This window comes from Tachypleus tridentatus, chromosome 13, assembly GCF_004210375.1.
Source record: "Tachypleus tridentatus isolate NWPU-2018 chromosome 13, ASM421037v1, whole genome shotgun sequence".
Taxonomy (NCBI): Eukaryota; Metazoa; Arthropoda; class Merostomata; order Xiphosura; family Limulidae; genus Tachypleus; species Tachypleus tridentatus.
In genome coordinates this window covers 200,390,441-200,417,035 of record NC_134837.1, presented here as the reverse complement: position 1 = coordinate 200,417,035, position 26,595 = coordinate 200,390,441, and the positions used below count along the sequence as shown (strand labels likewise).

General features: G+C 33.3%; 2 long non-coding RNA genes across 3 annotated transcripts; one reads left to right on the top strand and one right to left on the bottom strand.

Moving 5' to 3' along the window:
• On the bottom strand, positions 1 to 19,501 carry LOC143239072 (uncharacterized). Its single transcript, XR_013021013.1, has 2 exons — positions 19,134 to 19,501; positions 1 to 604 (listed from the first exon to the last, which is right to left on the bottom strand). It is a non-coding gene; the product is annotated as an uncharacterized LOC143239072 (long non-coding RNA).
• On the top strand, positions 13,859 to 26,222 carry LOC143239073 (uncharacterized). Of its 2 annotated transcripts, XR_013021015.1 has the most exons (3): positions 13,859 to 14,164; positions 15,134 to 15,530; positions 25,175 to 26,222. It is a non-coding gene; the product is annotated as an uncharacterized LOC143239073 (long non-coding RNA). The 2 variants fall into 2 exon arrangements; XR_013021014.1 differs by lacking the exons at positions 13,859 to 14,164; positions 15,134 to 15,530 and adding an exon at positions 23,416 to 23,497.
• The last annotated feature ends 373 nt before the right edge of the window (positions 26,223 to 26,595 follow it).

Sequence of the window (26,595 nt, the reverse complement as noted above, 5' to 3'; positions counted from 1 at the left end):
TCCAATATTAAAGCTTTTATTTGCTATCAGAATTTCAAGTTTCGTCTTCAGTACTTTATTTATGAGAAAAGAAAAAGAAAAGAATTGGTCTAAAATGAGATTAATGAATTGAAATAACTGAATCAAAAAGGTGATTATTTTTTTTTCAAATTCAATCTAAATTTTTGAATGTTTTAAGGTAGATTACATAAGTCGTCCCTAGTGCACAGCAGAATGTCTTTTGATCTTGATTGTTAGGAGTCAGGTTTCCATACTTGTAATGAGCAGAGAATAGATAGCGCATTGTGTAGGTTTGTTGTTATTTCTATACAATGTATCAATTGGTAAAATAAAAATATTTTTATCTTAGGTTTTGAAGTGACATTATATTTTTCTTAGTTATAATGCCTCAGTATTGACTTTTAGAAGTAAATAAATATGATCAAATACAATACTATTGATTTTACTACAAAATTCGACCTTTTTTGTCTGTTTGAAAAACTGGAATTTTTTTAGCGAAACTACCAAAAAATGTTCAAAATGCAATCGTTATGATATTGCGGTAGAATGATATCCTTGTTGCACACTTTATAAAATGGGTCCCCTTTCACCATGTTCTTTATTTCTGAGAAAAAGGATAGAAAAAAATAGGTTAAAAATGAGATTTCTGAAGTGAAATACATAAATAAGAAAAAAAATCTTTCGGCTTCTTGTTAAATTCTATCCAAGTTTCAAATCGTTTTTACTCTTTTCAAAGAGAAAGTTAGCTTTTGAAACGACATTATATTTTTCTTTAAAGTTATAACGCCTCAATCTTTACTTTGGAAATAAACATTACTGAATACTTTAGTATTAATTATACAACAAAATACCACTGCTTTTCTCGCTTTTCTCTGTTTGAAAAAATCGAATTTTTCAGGAAACTATTTTTATAATTTTGTAAAATAATCTCAAAAAACGATGTTTATTTTATTACAGTAGAATGGTACACTTTTGAAAATGGATCTCCTTTCACCAAAATTCCGCGGGTTCGCGCCCGAGTCGCGCCAAACATGCTCGCCCTCCCAGCCGTGAGGGCGTTATAATGTGACGGCCAATCCCACTTTTCGTTGGTAAAAGAGTAGCCCAAGAGTTGGCGGTGGGTGGTGATGACTAGCTGCCTTCCCTCTAGTCTTACACTGCTAAATTAGGGACGGCTAGCACAGATAGCCCTCGAGTAGCTTTGTGCGAAATTCCAAAACAAACAAACAATTCACCAAAATTCCGAATTTATATCTAAAGACATATTTAATGTAATGTTTGAATAACTTTGTGTTTCGTATCTGATAGTTATCATCCTCTATCACGAACTGTCGCTAAATTACTAAAATAAAGTGAAATAAATATATGATAAGTCTGATATCAGATGTGTAAGAGTGTTGAATTACACTCCGTGCATGGTCGTAGCATACACACTTTGACATTCTAACCTGCTCATGGTGAATGTGAACTGGATTGTGTCGTTTAATCTCTGACTTTGGACTGTGTGTAACAACTCCAGGATCATTGTTGAGTTGGTAACTTTTCGTTACTTGATAGAAATCCCCAGTTTCTTTTGCAAGTTGACCAACTGACTGTTGGAGTTGTACCATTTTTTTGAAAAATTCCTTTCGAGATTCAGTGAGGCGATAAATTTAATCACTACGTGGCCAGCAGAGTTTCACTATTAAATTACAGTTCAAGTTGTTCTGTGTTGGGGATAATAATACGAATTTTTAATTTATGTATTTAATCTACAACGCTAGTTGGCTGGTTTGTTCCTTGAATTTCGCGCAAAGCTATACGAGGGCTACCTGCGTTAGCCATTCCTAGGTTAGTAGTGTAAGACTAGAGTGAAGGAAGCTTGTTATCACCACTCATCGCCAACTCGTGGATTATTCCTTTTTCACTACTAGTAAGATTGACCGTCACATTATAATGCTCCCACGGCTGAAAGGAGAAACATGTTTGGTGTGACAGCAGTTCGAATTAGCATCCCTTAGATTACCAGTCGAGCGCACTTAGCAAGTCGTCATGCCGAGCTGGTCCAGTTGACTTATTCAGGTAACATGTTTTCTTTGTACGTTTATTTGGTTGCGTTTAGGGTTAAGAGTTCAGTTTTGTGTTACTACTAGCACAAAGCTTGTGATTTCCTTGTATCTGTTAAGTGTTCAACGGAGACTTTCTGTTGTTTTTCGCTTACGTTAATTTTGCTTTAGAGCAAGAGAGTGCAACCAGTTATCGAGTGTTCCTACATAACTTGTTTACATATTAATCTTTATTAATTTTATTAGAAAAAGTTTCAAAAGTGGACACTCGAAACTAAAATAGCGCGTTAAGTGTTAGAATCGCTCACAAATAATGCAATGACTACAGCCACAAAGTCGTGACAGTAAATACTATATCAAGTATTTGTTGTAAAATGAATAAATAGCAAATACGTGTATAACACATTTACCTTGTATAGACGAGTCTGAGCTTTAATTCTTGCATTCAGTCGTAGTTAACCACAAAGCTATGCAATGGGTTATTTGTGCTCTGCTCACAACGAGTATCGAAACCCACTTTCTAGCAGACATTCCGCTATGCCAATAGAGGGCTAAATTGTATGAATTTATCTCATTAAGGAACGGCAATACTCACGTTTATAAATACTAAACTTTGGATACTACATTGTGTAGTTTTGCGCTTAGCTACAAAGAAACACAACTTCAGTAATTTAGAAAAACCTCAAGGCCACACTTGGTTAGAAGTTAAAAATTACAACACGTACATGGTTTATCTTATTAATGGTTTTGTTATTGTAAACTGAAGATGGCAAGAAATCAAGACTTGCAGACAGTATAAAACGAATTTTGGTTTTGTTTTTGCGGTGGTGTTTTTGTTTGATGGGATAAAAGTTTCGTGACCAATCAGGAATACTCCTATAAGTCGCTAACACGCAAATACAGACAACTGTGTAAGAAACTGTAACAATGAAAGACAGGACTTTAAGTCCAGTTTCGATTACCAATTGACGATTGATTCCTCCATCTGTCATTCATTTAACGTTACCAAGGTAACAGAGTGTGACGTCAAAAGTATGCGGAAACAACATTTCCCATGACTCTTGTATGGATCAACACATTCTTTAATCATACTCCAACATTTGTTTTGTGTAGCTCCAATCACCGAAACTAAACTAATAGGTTATCATTCGTTTCCAATTCAATTTATTGTGATAAAGTTGAACATACTTTGTGTTAAAATATAAATCTCCAAGGAAGTGATTAAAATAATTAATATCTTACACAACGTTTCCCCTCCTTCCCTCCCATTGTCCGGTACTTTGTGCTTACACTGAAGACGAAAGGCGGAAGGCTTTCGAAACGTCATCCTCTACACTTGTGCCTCCAAAACAAGCAGTTGCCGTCCATTCTACAAAGTTTCAACTTTACGTTTTGTTTGTTGTTGTTACATAGCAGTACATGTATTTAACCTTCGTTGTGCATTTGTTATTTATTTTGAATAAGTTCAGTATGGTGGCTGAATGGAAGAACTCCAGCGCAGCTGTAAACTGTTGTGAAACATGTAACTTTCAACAGAACGCATATGCAGGGATGTAGCTAAAACTTTAATCTTAAGAAATGGATATTAAGAAACTTAAGAAACAATATTTGTAAAGAAAATAAATTTAAGAAAGAGTAAGCTTCATATAGTGATGTAACATATGTGTAATGTTTGAGAAACAACATAAATATACAAAAGTTGGAGCTCCGACAATAATCCTACAGCAATGTGGAACTAACTTCAGAAAATCTTTAGAATCTTTCCTAGAACATTTTATCTCTATGCTTTCATTTCCTTTGGTGGAATCACTGATGGACAATAACTCTTTCATTTTTCTTTGGCTTTATAACTGTTGCTCGTACTGTAGAACAGCATGTCCTCCGGCGTCGAAAGCACGCCGAAGTAAGAAAACCATTTATGTGCAGAAAAAAAGCCTGGAGGCTTTCTCAAAGCCACATTTTCCCGCGTCTATTCAGTTCAGCAGTAATACATGATTAACTCTAGTATTTTAAACTAGAGATGCACAGGAAAAACAAAGGCAGTTTCACTTTTGTTCTTTTACATCCTGGTGTTTTCAAGATTAACAAAAATCTAACCTTTGTCATAAGTTGAAATTATGTTGAAATCTAACTATTCATTGCAAAACAACAGCAACATCAACAACAAACAACCAATAAATTACTCTATTTCTGATAAATAATATTTTAATAGCACTATTCTGTTCCCGAGTTCTTCCAGTAGTGATAAGTGTACTTTTGGATTTTTGTTCCTCAGATAACTGTACACTTACAACAATACACTCGTTTCTTACATAACTGTACACCTATACTTGTTAACACATACTCGTTTCTTGGATAACTGTACTCCTAGACCTATAACTTACACTCATTTCTTAAATAACTCTAGTCTGAGATCTAAAATAATTTATTTGTTTCTTATATGCAATACACTTCTGATTCTAGAGCATTGTGTCTATATCTTTAAAATATTTTAACACCAGTCCTAATAAAATTGACTCTTTGGTATTTGTAACCAGCATTTGACATTATGGTAATATTTTTGCCATTAGGACTAAATATATAATATTGTGGTCATTATCGTTTTTCACTGTTTTGTTATCCTAAGCCTAGAGATGATTACATAAAACGTGTATAATAAATCAGATTAAACTGAAATCCACGCTTTGTTTGGAAATTTGATGAAAACCTCATAATTACTTTCCCATTTTCCCCTTGGTCATCTGTGTTTCTTTCTTTGTGAAACACCATCTTTATGAGGACAGCACTGATTATTTTAAAAACAAAGGTACACAACAAATTATATGTGCTGTGTTTAGCACTGGTATTATTATAAAAAAGGTTTGGATTTTATTTTAAATTTGCTAAGCCTAATTACTACCATCTTCTTTGTAATTAATTAAATCCTTTTCATGCCAAGATGTCGCTAGGATCTGGTGCTTAACTCCGACATAAGCAGGTGAGAATGGTAACATATCACTCCGGCCGTCGCAGCTACATTCTAAAATTATTTTTTCAAACACAATGTACGTTATAACTGTTACTAAACTGTATTGTTATTATTACCTGATAGCTTTAATGATGACAACAGAAATCGTTTTATTTAAGCTAAAACTCTCTCTAAGTTACTTTAAAAATATAGATTAGTTAAACAAAAACATGTAAAATTAGATTTATTACATTTATTGTGATAAAGTTGAACATACTTTGTGTTAGAATACAAAACATAGATCCACGGAAGTGATTAAAATAATTAATATCTTACACAACGTTTCCGCTCCTTCTCTCCCAATATCAGGTGCTTACCTGTGCAACAGACATTAACCCTAACTGCAAGGGACCATTTCAATACATATCCCATACTGCATCAACCTGTGATATTTTATCAACCTTGCGTCCATGGCTTTAAGCTCACCCGCCCTTAGATTGGACAATTTTGTGTATAAAACACTTCAAAAATATTTAATATTGTTGTCCTATTAAATTGTTTACGTTCTACAGTCATCCATCTATGTAGCTCACAAAGTCACTGTTCAAATGTATTTATGGATCTCACCTGTCAAGTAAAATGGCTGTATCATGGTTTTCTTGCGTGACAACTTATAATATTTCGAAAAGAAAAGGAGGAAATTTATAGATATTTCCGTCTTCTACACAAGTTTACGGTCATCATTGAGACCAATATATAACATTTTACTTTTTCAACTTAAACGACATAATAGTTGGTTCAGAATAAAAGCCCAAGCACACACAGTTGATTTCATACACGAATAATAAGATAACATGTATAATAATTGTAGGAAATACTTTGGAATTTGGTCCATCACATGTTATAATGTTTCTTTAAACTCGTGCACCATCATCCACGAACGACGTAGACTCTTTACTTAGAAAAATCTCAATCAGTCATTACTGACGTGCATTACCTTCAGATTATATATAGAAACTGGTTCGTGGATATAAAAGTGAACACTTTAAATAGATCCATTTGTCTTCTTTTTCAGTTTAATGTGTTCGGATATATAAACCCTTGGCACTATCATATATTTACTACCATTTTAAAAATTTTAATACTTTTACCATTTTACTTGATGTATTGGTACTATTAGTCTTACAGGGTGTACCATCTTAAAATATCCAGGGTGTTTTGGTAATTAGTATGATATCTTACAGGGTGTCTTGGTACTATTACCATTTTAAAATATCTTACTTGATGTATTGGTACTATTAGTATTTTAAAATATCTTACAGGGTGTCTTGGTACTATTACCATCTTAAAATATCTTACAGGGTGTTTTGGTACTATTAGTATCTTAAGATATCTTACAGGGTGTCTTGGTACTATTACCATTTTAAAATATCTTACTTGATGTATTGGTACTATTAGTATTTTAAAATATCTTACAGGGTGTCTTGGTACTATTAGTATTTTAAAATATCTTACAGGGTGTCTTGGTACTATTACCATTTTAAACTATCTTTTACTGGATAATTTTCCGTCCCGGGCCAATAAATATTCAGTACAAACTGTTATACTTGACAATATTGTGCTATTATCGACAGCAATATTACCCTACTCTGCACAATATTATGCTATAATCAACAGCAATATTACCCTACTCTGTACAATATTATGCTATAATCAATAGCAATATTACTCTACTCTGTACAATATTATGCTATGATCAACAGCAGTATTACCTCATTCTTGGCAATGTTGTTTAACCGTATCTTTGTGCGTTTCATTTTTTTTTATACTCTATTGGTGAGGATCTGTAAGCACAATATAATTTGAGAAGTATGATTGTAACTTTGGTTGTAAATGGGTGAAAACCGTTGGTTACATTTCGGTATGTTATTGACAGAGCATCAATACCGGTTTTTAATGTCGTGGTACAATACGATTTACAATATGTCTTGTTATACTAATATTATCTCTGGTTGACAGTGTTACACTTCGGTTCCATTAAAGGATGTTTGTTAAATTTCGTCCTAAGCATAGAGATCATAAAATGTATAATTAGGGATGCCGACAATCAGAACGGTCGTATAATAATCGCAGTAAGTGAATGAAATGAAAACCATTCACTCACATTTCTTTGTTAGCGATTTCCTGAATTTTCAAATTATGTAAAGGTATTTTTCCCCATTAGCAATACATTTCATGCGAAGGAAGAAAGAAAACGTTTTTCTCATAGCGATATATATATATATACATTACCTTGTTGCTGTTCTTTTTTCATAATTATTTGTTCGTTTTTGAATTTCGCGCGAAACTACACGAGGGCTATCTGCATTAACTGTCCCTAATTTTCTAGCGTAAGACAACAGGGAAGGCAGCTAGTCATTAATTCTTAGGCCACTCTTTTGCTAACGCACAATGGAATTGATCGTCATATTATAATACCCCCATGGTTAAAAGAGAGAGCATATTCGGTTTAACCGGGATTCAAACCCGCAACCCTCAAATTACAAGTCCAGTGCCCTAACCAACTGGCCATGAAGTTTATGTATGTGAATATGAAACTTCAGGATAACAGCTACCATACGTGGGTTTTTTTACTCATCCTAAACCTTTTTTAGTTTAATTCTTCTGCATTTATTTGCTCACAACAGAACTTGTCCTGAGGTTTGAATAATTAGACCAATCATACAACCACGCCACGTCAAAATGTATTTCCTCTGATGCTTCGATCATCGTTGTCGAGGCTTACGTTCCATTCATTCCTGTCTGATGATAGCTGCTTTCCAGAGAGTCAAACGTGGTCTAAGAAACAAACTTATTCCTCAGGTTGAACACGTTTATAAACCCACCGCAAGTTTTTATATTCTGAAGAGGGGAATATTCTTGTTCTCGTCACGTAATTACATAATGTGCTTCAACAGCGACTTGTTGTTCTCGTCGCGTAATTACACTCTATATACATTTGCTGATGCTGTAATGTGTTTAGATTTAGAGCTTTAGTTTCAAATGAGATTGGCTAGCTACAACTCACGTGTCATGTCAGTTAGAAAAGCAGCATTTCACAAATGTTAGAAAATACTAAATACAAATACTAATACTTTTCTATAGTCTTAAAAATATTTTAAGATAGCATATGTTCTTGAGTTAAAACTAATTTCTTTGTTGTAACACATATACGTATTAGACGATCTATATTTCGGCCCCGCTCCAGCTCTTCTCTGTCCTTTGTGTGTGTATACGATTTAAAACAACAAAATAAAAATTATAACATAAGTCAGAATGAATTTCTCTGGCTCAAGGTGAAAATCTGAGGATGCACAGCGCACCCTAGCGGCGATATTTATAATATAATAACTTAGTTTATTTCTTAGCATTTTGATACAATAGTTTAGAATAATATTTAACTTTTTTACATAAGAGTTGTCAACAGATGGTAAGAAACCCGGACAAGTGAAGATAAGTATGACTGATGTTTAGTTTTAATAAAACCTACATCATAGATGGTAATGATGTAATGAAGTTCCTGACTTGTTAAGAATATTGTTCTGTAATTCATTAGTTAGGCCTACCAGATAGGAAATGTGCAGCAAATGATTTTCGAATTTATGTGGCTTGTAATCCGATCCCGCTCTAATAAAAATAAATCATAAATCTTCCTTCCTACATTATATCTTCTATTTCAAACTCACAGTTCTACACGTATAGGACAACGTAGTACGAATGCTGTCAAAATAAACTTTTATATTATTTTTTTTAAACTGTTAGTTTTGTAACATTAATTAAAGCACTGATTCAGCTATGAAGACTTAAAGATGTGAACACCAGTCGTTCAGTTTTACACGAAACATTTCGGTCACGGCACGAATGTAAGCCTACCAGTATAAAATCGCTACCTCTGCCAAGTGGATTCTGGAACCAAACATAAGCAGCGAAACGTCTTCGTAAAAAGAGAATAAGAAGTCTGTAACTCTCATTTAAGATAAAGGTTTGTGATTTTACTAGACGCGTAGCAAAATGAGAAGCTTGAAGTCTCAGAAATTTGACAGGAGAACAATGGATGACGTCATTAGTTACGAAAGGTGTGATAAAGTGTCTGTTCTAAGTGATTAGAAGGTTAGTTTATTGACCACCAGGGCGTCATTTATCTGATGTCGACTCAAATCTCGCTTTAAATGCAAAATCAGCATCATTTACAAAACCTTTTTTACTATCTTTGAAGATTACTTTGAATTTAGTGATCTCAAACTTGAATAACTAAAGATAAAAGAAAAAAATTAAAAAGTCGCCATGGAAGCAAAGAAAAACAAATGAATAATAAAATAGAAGGAATACACGAGAGAAACGGTAGTGTGTGTGCGAGAACAAAATGAACAAAACGACTGATATAGCGGTGAGATAGTTACAAAACAAAATAATAAGATGAGAGGAACAAACATGAGAAAAGAAAAAAAAAATCGGTAAGATTAAAGGAAATGTGAAGCAAAAATTACATCAGGTTTTTCGGTGAAGAAAAACTAGAAAATGCAGAAGCAGGTCTGAAACAATGGTATTAACTATACTAAGTGAAGAGTAGTGGCAGTTTTAAATATAGAATACATGAAAGTGAAGTGGGAGATTTAAATATAATGTATAAGAAAGTGAAGTGTGAGATTTAAGTATATAAGTGTATTGGGAGAATTTATTATAACATATAAGGAATTGAAGCGGGAGATTTAAATATAACATATAGGGAAGTGTAGTGGAAGATTTAAATACAAAATATGAGGAAGTGAAGTGAGAGATTTAAATATATAAGGAGGTATAGTGGGAGAATTTATTATTATATATGAGGAAGTGAAGTGGGAGACTTAAATCTAACATATAAGGAAGTGTAGTGGGAGATATAAGTACAATATACAAGGAAGTGTATTGGCAGTGTATGTAAGGAGGTGTAGTGGGAAATTTCAATATAATATATAAGGATGTGTAGTGGGACACATAATTATAATATATAAGGATGTGTAATGGCAGATGTAATTAATGTTTCACTTTAATTAACCTATTTTCAGCCGAGTCTGATTTGTTTTTGAATCGCTAACAGATAGATGCACGAGGGAAGTTTGAATCCAACCGAGCGATGTTTAAATAGTTTTTTTTTTATTTTATTTAATAAATCTCCCACAAAATCGGTGTGGCGTGCCTGGCGTACAAAGATAAGTACAAAAGTAAGTAGTAACCTTCTACTCCAGATTGACGGAAGCATGATAAAGGATTTACTCTGTGATTCATCCAGCGAACACAAGTATGTATACGTAGATGGTTTAATTAAGAGTTACTCGAAGCCATAAATCTATGTGCCGACTCAATTATCTATCTTTCTATAGATTTGTGAACAAAGACTGAATCTCTTTATAAACAATAGGATAAAAGTTTGTTTTGAGAATTAAATAAATACTTTTATAACTGGTAACTGGTGGCTCAAAAAACAAGAGCAGTTACTAGAAGATCAGGTTTCCTTCAATCCAGGTGGATTCGTGATTCCAGAACTTTTACTAGTCTGTTTATTCAGCAATGTAGCACCGATACTGAAAGTGTAAAAAAGCGTTTCTCATTTCAAAGGGTCAAGTGACGCATATAATGAGCTAGTTATTGGAACTGATAAGTAAAAACTCATTGTAACCATTAACAAAAGATCTTCAAAGTGTTATAGGAAATTTGACTTTGGTGCTTGGCTCGAAAACGCACCAAAACGGAATTTTCAAGGTTTGAAAAACTGATTTACTTGTTTATATCTACGGGATTATGGTGAGATACTTGTAATATGTTGATTATCATTAACCGAAGACAACGTTTCTCCGGTAGGGATTTTGTGCTAATGAAATATGTGGGTACAGATGTTTTATTAAAACCAGGTAACTTTTCCGCTGTAACTATTCTAGTGTGAAGTTTATTTTAAAGTATATTATAAAAACAAAAGACACGAGTAAACATATCCATCACTTTACACTAGAAAATAGAATACAAGAAAGTGTTTAAAAGGACAAACAGAACCTTATTACACTAGAGAATAATGAACATGTCCCTATGATAATACTGTAAAGGAAAACAGACATTCTATTGTGGAAATATCCAACAGCAAATATATATACCCAAAACTATGGAAGAATACCAATATGTCCCTGTGACAGTACTCTAGAAGTCAGATTTGTATCTATTTCAGTGCTATAGAAGATGATATATTTATATCTATTACAATGCTATAAAAGAGGATATATTTATATCTATTACAATGCTATAAAAGAGGATATATTTATATCTATTACAGTGCTACAAAAGAGGATACATTTATATAAATTACAGTGCTATAAAAGAGGATATATTTATATCTATTACAGCGTCGTAAAAACGGATATATTTGTCTATATTACAGTGCCATACAAAAGGATATATTTATACTTATTATAGTGCTATAAAAGAGGATATATTTACATTTATTACAGAGCAAAGAGGATATATTAGTACCTACTACAGTATTCTAGAACAGGGCATGTTTATACCTACCACAATACTCTAGAGTGTACAGTAGTGCCATAGGGACATGTTTGTTCTATACTTGAGAACTGTCAGGAGAACATGCTTATCTTCCTCTACACTACTGTCATGTGGAGATGCTTGTCGTCTTGCAAAGTAGTGTCATGAGAACATGTTTGTCTTTTCTCAGTGTTCTGTCGTAGGGTTATGCCTGTCCTCCTATTGATAACTCTTATGTGGACATGTTTTTCAACTACTACAGCAATGTCAAAAAGACATATATATCCTCTAGACTCTAGAATAAAACAAAACATTATAGTAGATGTGATGTCTACAAAACACTATAAATATAAATTACCTGGTGCTGTAAACGAAGCACTGTGGGAGAATTAATTACGTTGTACTATCAACAAAACACCGTGGGAGTATAATTACCTTACTGTAAACGAAACACTGAATTAATTACGTTGTAAACGAAACACTGTGGGGTATAAATTAACTGTAAACGAAACACTGTGGGAGAATTACTATTGTACAAAACAACACCGGGAGTATAAATTACCTGGTGCTGTAAACGAAACACTGTGGGAGAATTAATTACGTTGTACTATCAACAAAACACCGTGGGAGTATAAATTACCTGGTGCTGTAAACGAAACACTGTGGGAGAATTAATTACGTTGTACTATCAACAAAACACCGTGGGAGTATAAATTACCTGGTGCTGTAAACGAAACACTGTGGGAGAATTAATTACGTTGTACTATCAACAAAACACCGTGGGAGTATAAATTACCTGGTGCTGTAAACGAAACACTGTGGGAGAATTAATTACGTTGTACTATCAACAAAACACCGTGGGAGTATAAATTACCTGGTGCTGTAAACGAAACACTGTGGGAGAATTAAGTACGTTGTACTATCAACAAAACACCGTGGGAGTATAAATTACCTGGTGCTGTAAACGAAGCACTGTGGGAGAATTAATTACGTTGTACTATCAACAAAACACCGTGGGAGTATAAATTACCTGGTACTGTAAACGAAACACTGTTGGAGAATTAATTACGTTGTACTATCAACAAAACACCGTGGGAGTATAAATTACCTGGTGCTGTAAACGAAACACTGTGGGAGAATTAATTACGTTGTACTATCAACAAAACACCGTGGGAGTATAAATTACCTGGTGCTGTAAACGAAACACTGTGGGAGAATTAAGTACGTTGTACTATCAACAAAACACCGTGGGAGTATAAATTACCTGGTGCTGTAAACGAAACACTGTGGGAGAATTAATTACGTTGTACTATCAACAAAACACCGTGGGAGTATAAATTACCTGGTGCTGTAAACGAAACACTGTGGGAGAATTAATTACGTTGTACTATCAACAAAACACCGTGGGAGTATAAATTACCTGGTGCTGTAAACGAAACACTGTGGGAGAATTAATTACGTTGTACTATCAACAAAACACCGTGGGAGTATAAATTACCTGGTGCTGTAAACGAAACAGTGTGGGAGAATTAAGTACGTTGTACTATCAACAAAACACCGTGGGAGTATAAATTACCTGGTGCTGTAAACGAAACACTGTGGGAGAATTAATTACATTGTGTTATCAATATAATAATGTGAGTTTTTGTAACAATATTATACATGGGTCAAGGGAAATCTACCTAATAGATTCAAAATAGATGCGTATAAAAATCATTTTATTTAGCTTAATATTATAAAATGTTATAAAATTGTACATTTAAATATGATATTCAAAATAGATGCGTATAAAAATCATTTTATTTAGCTTAATATTATAAAATATTATAAAATTGTACATTTAAATATGATATTCAAAATAGATGCGTATAAAAATCATTATATTTAGCTTAATATTATAAAATATTATAAAATTGTACATTTAAATATGATTTATTACATAGTCAGGTTGGATATTTCTAACACCATAGTAGGAGTTTAAGAAAATAGTTTGTAATAATATTTTAACAATATAATAGCAATATTATACATGGGTCAAGGGAAATCTAACTAATAGATTCAAAATAGATGCGTATAAAAATCATTTTATTTAGCTTAATATTATAAAATTGTACATTTAAATATGATATTCAAAATAAATGCGTATAAAAAGCATTTTATTTAGCTTAATACTATAAAATATTATAAAATTGTACATTTAAATATGATATTCAAAATAGATGTGTATAAAAATCATTTTATTTAGCTTAATATTATAAAATATTATAAAATTGTACATTTAAATATGATTTATTACATAGTCAGGTTGGATATTTCTAACACCATAGTAGGAGTTTAAGAAAATAGTTTGTAATAATATTTTGTTCGTGAGTACGTGTCTTTGCAAAACTCTTTCTCTCAGTGTTTCCAGAGTGATCTGACGCTAACAAGTAGAAGAGTCCTTTGAGTTCACTGACATTCTAACTTGTACGCAATGTCGTATTTTCTATGCTCACGTGCTCTGAGTAAAGTGCATAAACATTCATCCTTCATAAAATAGGAGTTTCTGGTGTCAAGGTGTAGACTGTAGAACATTGCACTGAGCGAAAATAGCCTCTTTCCGTGTGTTATTACTGCTTTAACATAGGTAATGTACCTAAAACGAATCTAATATCTCTTTCGAACACTTAGAAAGCTTTTGTTAATTAATTATATGAAAAACGTATAATAATTGCCTGTATTCTATTAACTTGAAACTAATCAAATATTCTATACTTATTTAGTTTCTTACTATCTTCTAATAGTAAGACTCTGTTCTTTGTTTATTAATACTAATTATATAAAATTAGATTTATTTTAAGGAATATATTTTTAAAGTGTTTCAATTGATCGAAAACAGCCAGAAAGATTTTGGTCAACGTTATTATAGCGGATCTTTTAGCCTCGGCCTAATTTAACTCTTATTATTCGTTTTAAGCTAGATATTAGGTAAGCCTAAGCCTCGTGTATCTTTCAATCTAGGTTTGATGTAAACGTAAGCCTCATGTAGCTTTCAAACTAGATCTAATATAAACCTGATTAATCGAGATCTGATATAAACCTAAATCTCATGTAACTTTTAAGCCGCACCTGATATTAACCTCTGGTACCTGTACCTGTTTATCTAGATCTGATGTTGGCCTAGGTTTACAGTGGATCTAGATTAAAAGGTGCACTAGACTTTAAATTTGTAAGTAATTCAAATGTAGGCCTTGTATGTCTTTTGATCAGTAACTAATTTAAATCTAGGCTTAGAGTATCTTTTAATCTAAACCTCATACAAACTTATAACTCATGGTGTCTATTCTTTTGTAAACGGTATGGTTATATATGTTTGTATGTACACAAAGCGAAGGAGTAGTCTAGTAAGGGGAAATGTTCTGAACAATTAATTACCTCGGTAATTTCTCCTCACACGTTTTATATTCGATGTGTTTGACTGATTTCTCTTACATCTGTAGTAGATTTAAATTATTGCATTAAAGTATCTACTCAATTCTTGTAATACCTTTTCAATAAAAGTTTTCAGCTGTGAATGTAAATTAGCGTTTTATTTAATAGACGTTTCTCTTGACAGAGTTGACGCTAGGGTTCCGTTCACCTGAACTGTGCGTGATTTTGAAGAAGTTGTAAATCGATAATATTTACTGACAATTATTAAATCGAAGACAGGTCTTTAATCGGCCATCTTCGATTTTTACTATAAGAGGCGATGCTTTCAACGCGTCTCAAGTAGATATATGGGAACTGGTTGTTGTCAATCCATTGTAAATCTATCATTGTGAATTACGTTTACTTCTGGATAAAAAGAAGGAAAATACACTGTATACTGGGCATTAAAAGTCAAACACTCGAAGAATTAGACACGCAATTGCACAGACGGCAGAATCAAGAAAGGGGGCAAGTGTTCCCGATATTTGACCTGGTCATGAAATACTGCTTTGATGAGGATATACTTCTATATAATTAGCAGGGTATGTTGTTGTTTCATTTTTCAATAGAGTGGTTACTATTAATTATAGCAAATAGGATGCCTCCTCCAACTCAGGTCTGTTCCTAACACGTTTTCAGTAAATACTTATACGTAACTCTCTTTAAAACATATACATGTGATCTAGAGTAAAACAGTGATTATGTAATACCTGTGACAATGTAAGCCAACTCTAGTCCCAGATTTCTTACGTAAAAGAATTGCTTTATCAAATAAGACAAATGGTTGATCCACGTGCAAATCACATGTTCACTGTAGCCTTTTTTGTTCTCGTTATTGTCTAGCGCAAAGCTACACAATTGGCTACTAATTATGTAACCATTACATGTATCGAGGGTGCTACAAGTCTAATTACTTTACTGTTAGGCTAAATTCCAAGTCTTCGAAGAAAGGTAGGTTTTCATAACGTTTCGAAACTATTTATAAGTGAAACAATATAAAACAGTAATATAACAACTCACAGTAATTGTATAACACTTGAGATCAAGTCAAAGAGCCTCCTGGGCTAACAGCAAGTTTAGGGGGTTACAACACTAAATAACATGGTTCGATTAGCGGCGAATGACAGAGCACAAATTATTCAAAGTGTGACTACGCGCTAAAAATAAACCATAAACCAAGACAAAAAGAACGAACGAATAAGTAATAAATCAATCAAACCCATCCAGTAAAACCAGTTGACATAGCAAAACTAGAAACCATCATAAAACTTCAACCTGAAACGATTTGAATGTGATACGTCAACAGCTACCTTCAGAGTTAACTGTATTTTTATCCACAACATTCAAAAGTGATATTCAGGTTGTTAGAGTTAAATGTAAACGTTTTCCTTCTTCCTTCTTTTTTTATCTTTAGTTACGAACTATTTTGTTATGTAGGGCAGTTAATAACATTAGACAGTAGGATAAACAATGAAGACATATCACTTTGCGGTCAAAACAACTTGTAGGACACAATGTTTGTTATAAACAGGAGTGATAGTTTACCAGTATTTCTCATCCTTTAGCCTGTAATCTGAGGGTCGCGAGTTTGAATCCCCGTCACATCAAACATGCTCGCCCTTTCAGCCGTGAGGGCATCATAATGTGACGGTCAATCCCTCTATTCGTTGGTAAAAGAGTAGCCCAAGAGTTGGCGGAGGGTTGTGACGACTAGCTGCTTTTCTTCTAGTCTTACACTGCTAAATTAGGGACGGCTGGCGAAGATAGCCCTCGAGTAGCTGTGCGCGAAATTCAAAACAAAGGAAACCAAACTTCCTTTAGCCCGGGCTGTGATAATCCAAACTATTTTTAGAGCATATGCTCTAATGGATCCTTACTTCACAAACCAAATTAGAACATCATTTATTAGGAAATAAATGAAAAATGAAATTCGCAATTTAGATTGAAGTTCTTTCTTTATATTTTCCTTTTGCACCGAAAGTGTGGAAACTATAGGATAGTAAAATATACTTAACATTTACGTATGTTTTTCATATTTACTACACTAAAATATTTACATTTAGGTGTAAAATGTGGTCTAAGTATGAACAAGATGTGTACAGTTAGACAACTAAATACTTGCGCATGTCTTCTTGAAAAATCACGTGAGTTATCAGCCTCAAAATATTTACCACAGCTTCACCTTGGACTAAAAGTGGACCGCTTATAGTTTTTGTTATTTGGATTAAAGGTGGCTAATTTAGATACATAAGTATTGGTTAAGCTAAGCAAACTAGATTAGCAGTTTATAGCTCAAAAGAATAATACGGGTGGATATTTATTCCTTAAAATTCATAGCCAAACATTAAGTACAAATTTTCCAAATTTGATGAAATTATCCTAATTAAAAAGCGTTTACTGTCATGTTATATTAGCTAAAGCAATTAGTATAAATAACTGTACGGCTGTACCGAATGAATACATGTGGTGCTGACGAGAAACTCTTAATCTAGATTCCGTAGCGAAACTATAAATTACCACCATATGTTCTTAAATAATCAATTGGTTCTGTAAAGTGTAAACCTTTCCGAGTAAAAGGGTTACGATCCTAAAGCTAATGTGGGTTATTAAAGAGTGTAATTTTCTTACTTGCTCAGGTTTGTTGGTGTTTATTGGCCAAAACATTATGATATCTAATCAAAACAACCTCAGGTGTGGATAAAAAGTGCTATAAAAAATCATTCAGTGTGCGACTTTAAGAAATGAAATCAAAATTGGCGGCTTAACTGGTAGTTACACTTATAGCAGTGAAAACAACTTTACACAAACATTCATTCATTAATATAGACTTTTACAAGCATATTTACAACGTAGACAGAAACACAAACATTTACATGTACATCTAGTATACATAGAGACACAGACTTTTACATGTATATTTATAACGTAAACACAACCAGAAACATTTACATCTACATGCAGTATACACCACAGAGCCACAGACTTTTTAAATGTATCTAATATACACAGAGCCACAGACGTTTACATGTATACTTATAACGTAGACAGAACCATAAATGTTTAAGTGCACAATTTGTAATATGAATAGTACAATAGATGTTTTTATGTTAATGTTGTAAAATAAACACTAGAATTGACTTTTCTACGTTTACATGTTGTAAGATAAACACTAGAATTGACTTTTCTACGTTTACATGCTGTAAGATAAACACTAGAATTGACTTTTCTACGTTTACATGTTTTAAAATAAAGACTACAATTGACTTTTCTACAGTGGCGACGACAGGATATTTTCGTTGGGGGGGGGCTGAGGTAAACTGTGGAGGAGCTTCCCAAAATGCCATCAATATGAAGTATAGATGGTAAATTATAATAATGTAAATACCAAGGTACATTTCAGAAAGGTGTGCTATTTTGAACTGCGTTTTCAATGTAGTTTTCATTGGAAACTCATACTATGATTAATAATTCATTATTACAAATTAGAAATAATCTGTTTATGAAAATATGCGTATATGTAAAAGAGGAAACTCACCTAAATTCCATTCAAGGTAATACATAATAATAAAGAAAATCAAGATTAGCGTAGATTGAACATTTAATATACCATTAAGAGTAAAGCTACAAATCAAAAGAAATATAACATAAAGACATAGTTTACATAGCAGAAATTAATTATCCTATGTGAAGTTCATACACTCTGAGGAAAAGTAAGGTCACTATCAGACTAAGTATCTTTCATCATGTTTGTGATTGTGATGTTGTTTTTATTATCATAAATGTGACAAGCACCTGTTACAATAATGTAACTACTACATTACATTAAATTAGGAACTTCTAAAGAGCCCAATGACAATTTCAAAATTCATTCTAGAATTGTTTAGAAATATTATTTGGTCAGTTAACATGTAAGGTTATTATCTAATCATAAGTATAACATTAATTGGATTGTAAGTCACAATTTTAAGTATATGCCACAATCATCAGTACAATTTTGGATGGCTGATACACAATGCAAAATGATCTCACAGAGGACACAACACCGGCTAAATGCTTTATAGTTTTGACCTATACACAATACTCTTATACATGCATGCTATGTTTTACTTTTCAATAAAATATTAATGAAATTAATGGATAAATACCTGTGAAACCTCTGATTTATCAAGTAAAATCTCTGATGATCTGTTGTAACTTGAAATCAACGTGGTTGTCTATTCTTCGTCACAGCTCAAGATAGAATGGCATTACACAGGGAGCGGCAATACAGCGCATGAGTTTCAGTGCATTCAGTACATTACTATGGGACGCACGACACATACTTCTGTCTTAATGAAGACGTTGAGTTCTACAGATCTATGTCTCTTTTATGTTAATTGTTAAGCAGCAACGACGATTGTTTTCAATATTTTACGAATATATGTAGGTAACAATATTGGGGGGCTGAGGGGGCTTGACTCATTTTTTTTGGGGACTCAAACCCCCCAATCCCCCTCTTGGCACCGCCACTGCTTTTCTACGTTTACGTTTTGAAAGATAAACACTACAACAGACTTTTCTACGTTTACATGTTGTAGATAAACTCTATAACAGACTTTTCCACGTTTACATATTGTGAAATAAACACTACAACAGACTTTTTAAGTGTATACTTTACAGTATGAACAGTACAATAAGCTTTATTTGTTATATTTATAAATGTGTGCCTTTAATTTTTGTTTACTTATAATTACGAGTTTAATTTTAGACATAGTTATTTATACATTTAACTACATATAATGTTAGTTATGACTGTACAAAGACTCTTGACTTTGCCTTAATCAGTCCTTCAAAGTACTAAAATTAACCAGTCAGCAACATTGAATGACCACGAGTTTTGAGTAAAACACTTTCTAACTTTCTGACACCTTCTATTCACGTATACAGGAATTTCGGTCATACTGCTGGTCCCCCAAAGAACGTGGGCGTATTTTGGATAACTAAATAATGTTCTTTCTTCCTTTTTCATTACTATTATGTTTAATGTGTTTTTTAAGTGATACATATTGTTAACCGTTATTTTTTATGTTCGTTAATATACATTTTAGTTATTATTAACAGAAAAACACTGCACATCAATATACTATTTTAGGTGTTAATTTTTTAATACACACTTTCTTACATATATATGTTATAATTTAAACACCACTATAAACTATGTTTAGGTGTTAATTTTTTAATATACATTTTCTTGTATGTACATTTTATAATTCAAACACTACAATAGATTAATTTTAGGTGTTAATTTTTAATATACAATTTCTTCCATGTATATTTTATAATTAGTCTATTGTTGTGTTTAAATTATCAAATATACATGCAAGAAATTGTTTGTTCTTTGTTTTTTGAATTTCGCACAAAGCTACTCGAGGGCTATCTGTGCTAGCCGTCCCTAATTTAGCAGTGTAAGGCTAAAGGGAAGGCAGCTAGTCATCACTATCCACCACCAAATCTTGGGTTACTATTTTACCAACGAATAGTGGAATTGACCGTCACATTATAACGCCCCCACGGCTGAAAGAGCGAGCATGTTTGGCGCGACGGGGATGCGAACTCGTGACCCTCAGATTTACGCCTTAACACGCTTGGCCATACCGGGCCACAAGAAATTGTATATTAAAAAGTTAACACCTAAAAATAGTATACTGTAGTGTGTAAATTATAAAATATACATAGAAGAAATTGTATATTAAAAATTAATATTTAAAAATAGTCTATTGTCTATATACTTGGAAGAAATTGTATATTTTATAATTTAAACACTACAATAGACTATTTTTAGGTGTTAACTTTTTAATATACAATTTCTTGCATGTACATTTTATAATTTAAACACTACAATATACTATTTCATCTGTAAATTTTATAATATAAAGATCACAAGTTTTTCTTACCTGTAAATTTGTGATATAAAACAATAATAGACATTTTTACTTGTAAAATTCGTAAATAAATAATATAAGTATTACAACAGACTTTTTACATGTTAATTTTAGAAGTTTAGTTGAAACAAAAAATATTTTAGACTTACCTATACACTGTGTGATATAAAGGAAAATACTGGATGTTTCATATTAAGGAAGACAAGTAGGTATACATTATTATAACAAGCCACTCTCAGTTTCTATAATCACCAAAAACTAAACTGGATTTAATTCTCTAATAACTCTGTGACCGAGGTGTGCTGTGGAAAGATTAACTATATACCAGAAATACGTCTAGATTACTTGTTGTGTCAAGATCAAATAGGCCTACATGTATCTGCACGAGTTATGTATCTGAATTACAATCACTTTGCCGGATTAATCCACGGACTTGGAATTCTTGATTAGTTCATTATTCGATTGTGACAATAGTGCCTTAATTAAAAAACGACCCAGTATTTGTTTGTTTGTTTTGAATTTCGAGCAAAGCTACACGAGGGATATGTGAACTAGCCGTCCCTAATTTAGCAGTGTAAGACTAGAGAGAAGGTAGCTAATCATCACTACCCACCGCCAACTCTTGGGCTACTCTTTTACCAATGAATAGCGGGATTGACCGTAACATTATAACGCCCCCACGGCTGAAAGGGCGAGCATGTTTGATGTGACGGGGATTCAAACTCGCGACCCTCGGATTACGAGCCGAGTGCCTTAACTACCTGGCCATGCTGGGCTACGAGCTAGTGTATTGTGTTTGGGAACCAAAATTATACACATAGCAAACAATCAAACCAACAAAAACTGAAGAACAGAAAATGCCTAATAAAGAAATATGTTTATGCGAGAGAGGAAGAGAGCCAATGTGAAACGTCGTTAATATAAATTCCCCTTTTCAGCTAATAACGTTTTGAAAACCAATCTGTATGTTAGTGTTTCCATTATAAAATGTATATACAAAACTACATGTTGGTGTCTATCTATAGGTAAAAATCCATCTCTCTTTCCACTTCGACCCGGCATGGCCAGGTGGTTTACGCGTTCGACTCGTAATGTGAGGGTAGAGGATTCGAATTCCTGTAGCATCAAACATGCCCGCTCTTTCAGCCGTGGGTACATTACAATGTGACGGTCATTCCTTCTATTCGTTGGTAAAAGAGTAGTCCAAGAGTTGGCAGTGGGTGGTGATGACTAGCTGCCTTTCCTTTAGTCTTACACTGCTAAATTAGGGGCGGCTTGCGCATATAGCTCTCGTGTAGCTTTGCGTGAAATTGAAAAACAAACAAGTACTCTCTGCACATAACATGATATACACGTGACTAATGTCTGTCGCTCTGTTTACTTTACAAAACGTGCTGTACTAATGAATGCATTAAGTTTACATCAAGTATAAGAACAAGCCAGAAAATACAAATTTATCATGAAAAGAAAACAGTAGGTATTCAGGAACAAAACCGACTGAAAAACAGTAGATGGAAGTTGTACTGGATGTTAATAATAACGTCTAGCTTTATTAACATAAAATGCTCAACAGTATTCCCAAGTAAACGTGTTAGCGTCTTCTTAAGATACAATTTGTACTGAATGCTAATAATATGCCCAAGTCAACATTTCAATCCTTCCTCAAGATGCAAGTTGGACTGTATGTTAATAAGGTATGACTTTATCAACAACCACATGTCCATGTCAACATTTCAACCCTTACTTAAGATGCAAATACAAATGGAAGTTCATACTATTTCATTCAAAAATATGTATCGTTGACTTCTAGTCTTTTGACCGTTTAAACTGACCATCAGAGGTTGTCGTAGCCGCATCACTGAAGGATTTTGGAAATAATTTAAAGAAAGGAGCAACATTAACGCCAGTGGACAACGTCTTCCTGTAGTGGGTAATGAACTGAATAAAATGTAGTCTATAACCAGGACCATCACAAAGAGTACCATCAGGACTATACATTACACTTGTCTGGTCACCAAAGACCGAACCCTCTATAGCCAACAGTGATTGTAATGCCTAGACATTATCATGGTATGATCACCAAGGAATGTACCCTCTGTAGCCACAGGGAAACGAAGAAGGATAAAGTAAAGAAAAATACAATCAAAAGTAGCACAGTCCTATTTAAAACAGTGTATGTTAAAATTAACAAAGTTTTAGTTGTCATAGTTTCCTGGTCATGCTGTCGAATACATGCAGACTCACATACAAACCAACAAACAATCAGTAAACGTAAAATGCATGAAAAATATTCTTTACGGTTTTGGTGTTTTTATCTCAATCGTAAGCACAAACCTTTATACGATAATTACTTTTTGTTGTAAGAAGCTGTTACTTATGAAACAAAAAATCATGTCGTCGTTAAACCTGATGATGTTTGTAGTCTAAAAATGAACATTTCTCATCCAAGCCAAGGAACTGCTACCAAATATGAGATAAAAGCTTCAGTTCTTAGCGTTCTAGAAATAACAGCTCATGACGTTGGTATTTAAAGTAACCTAAACACAAAAAAGTTGATGTTCGTGGAAGATATCGAGCAGAAAACGAACGTAAGTGAATTTCTTAAAATAGCGTTCCCACTTTATCCAGACCTAAAATTACCAAATGTTTGTCTTACAGTCTACTGAACAATCTCACCATGTATTCTTTAAACAAGTGAAGGTATACTCGTACCTTCATTTTTAGCCCTCGCAATAAATGTTGCAGGCATAAATATTTCTATAACAATAATTGATATATTGTTTCCATGCAATTATTGCATATTGTTCAAATATTTCTTGCTTAGGTGTCATTATGTATTTGATATATTGTTTCCATGCAATTATTGCATATTGTTCAAATATTTCTTGCTTAGGTGTCATTATGTATTCTCATCCAGACTTATAGAAAAATATTTTCATCTAAGGCTTTCCAAATAAAAATGCGTTTCGTTCAGTAAATGTTACACGGCGATATTTGATTAAGTTATTGTCAACGATTGGTTTGGTTTGGTTTGTTTTGAATTTTGCACAAAGGTACTCGAAGGCTATCTGCGTTAGCCGACCCTAATTTGGCAGTGTAAGACTAGAGGGAAGGCAGGTAGTCATCATCACCCACCGCCAACTCTTGGGCTACTCTTTAACCAATAAATAGTGGGATTCACCATTACATTATAACGCCCCCACAGCTAAAAGGGCAAGCATGTTTGGTGTGACTGGGATACGAACCCGCGAGTCTCTGATTACGAGTCGAGTGCCTTAACCACCTGGCCATGCCGGGCCTATTGTAAACGATAGTACTACATTTAATGCTACTCCTACAGTTAAACTATTCATATACCATTATTCAGGCAACATACGACACAGAATACTTTCGTAAGAACACGCTTTTTTCTATATTAATACGTTTCATATCACACTTTTGTATGCAAAAGAATATTCAATAGAAAGTTTCATATAATACTAGGTTTCACGGACCACCTTACACTAATACATTTCACAAAATAGTATTTATATAATATTATGTTTCATAAAACACTGTTTATCCAACAGGACGCTTCACGGAGCACTTTATAAAAGAACACTTTCATAGATCGTTATTTACAAAACATTACGTTTCACAGAGGAATTTCATACCAACTTCTATACAACGATAGTTTAACTCGCGTAATTATTGTTTTAAATCTACCAATCAAATACGTAATAGTCTTATAATAACAAACACTGATTTCCTTTGTACTTTTTAAATATCACCCCCTCACCAGCCAGACAGGTGCTAGACAATAACACCCTTGCCACTCACTTTACCCAAACTTTTGTTTCATTAAATGTTAGAGTTAAGCCTAAAGTTTCCTTTAAGCCTACTATTTTTATACTTTTAGGCCTAAAAAAGCATTCATTTCAGTTTAAATCCTCTAATGTTCACCTTACATTAGGACAGTTGAGACTAAACTTCGCATTACAAAATTTTAAAACGATATATATTTTTTTCTTCATTTGTTATTAACTATAGAGTAGTTTGTATGCAGTTATTTTTCAATGTTATCTCGGAATAAAATTAGTTTCTGTAAATATCTGATAACACTTTTGTCTATTATATGTATCGTAATATGCTGGACTATTAATTGTGTTTCCATAAGATAATGTTGAATTATTCACAGTAATATTATCGTTAAACTCTTCGTGAAAAGACCAAGAGACTTCTTATGTCCTTTAACTTTATTTATATTTAATTTATTTGTATATCAGCTTCAAGAAAGGCAACGCCATTTTTTCTTCACTCCATAAAGAAGGACGAGACCAGAAGATTACTCGAAGGCTTTCTGCGTTAGCCGACCCTAATTTGGCAGTGTAAGACTAGAGGGAAGGCAGGTAGTCATCATCACCCACCGCCAACTCTTGGGCTACTCTTTTACCAATGAATGGTGGGATAGATCGACATATTACAACGCCCCCACGGCCTAAAGAGCGAGCATGTTTGGTGTGATGGGGATTCGAACCCGCGCTCCTCAGATTAAGAGTCGAGCGCCCTTACCACTTGGTCATACCGGGCTTGGTGAAATGAAATGACCAAAAAAATACATCTTAAAGGACCTAAGTTTCCAGAGACCAAAGACCTAGCTGTACACTACCGTAGCAACAAACCAAATGAATTGGATCATTGACCAACACTGTGAAAGAAAACCAGCCACTGTGGATCTCCTATAGAATTAAACCAAAATCGAGGACATAATCCGTTCAACAGTCATTAGTATCTCGATAATTGTTACCTCCAAATACGAATTGTAGTGGCTGCAAATAATACTTTAACTATTATTACATTATATTATTATTACTATAACTATTAATTTCATTTTTAATGGAGTATATTCATATAAATACTAATTGGTTTGGAAAACCTGTCGCTCTATGAGGGTATTTAATTCTGTTATAAAAGTGCAATAATTCATTCCACATAGCAGGACATCACCTCACCACAACAAGATATGACTTCATCATAGCATAATAAAGTTTCACCATAGCAGGATGTGTATGACCTCGTCATGGAAAACCGTCATCAAACCATAGTAGTATATAACAACATTAGTCATATATTGTCTCAACATGGCAGGATATCGCCACATCAGTGGTATACTGTCACATCATATCAGCATACGACACAGATTTTGTTGATCTAAAACAACAATACGTCACATTAACTAATTAACACCTTCACATTTTAAATAAAATTAATAAAAACGAAAGATCAACGTTTCTTACTTGCACAATAATTTATTTGTAAACTTTAAAAATAAAAGTTTAAAAGATATTTAAAAACTAGAGGTTTCGGTAGTTCACCATCTTCAGGAGAATAAACCAGGTACCTAAACTTTTAAAGCTATATTTTTAAACACTACAAATAAATTATTGTGCAAGTAAGAAACGTTGATATCTCGTTTTAGAAATTTTGTTTAACATATTTTGCACAATAACAGTCTGTTTCACATATTGTGGGAATTTGCTGAAGCCATGTTGGTTGGGCAATAAAACATAATTAAACTTAAATGGATCATATTTACATTTATTTTAGCTCTTCCCACGAGGGTTCAAGGAACAGAGTGGAGTACTGCTGAGGAGAATAAATAACTGAACAAAACTGTAACTTATAAGACTTCAAGTTAATAAGTAAC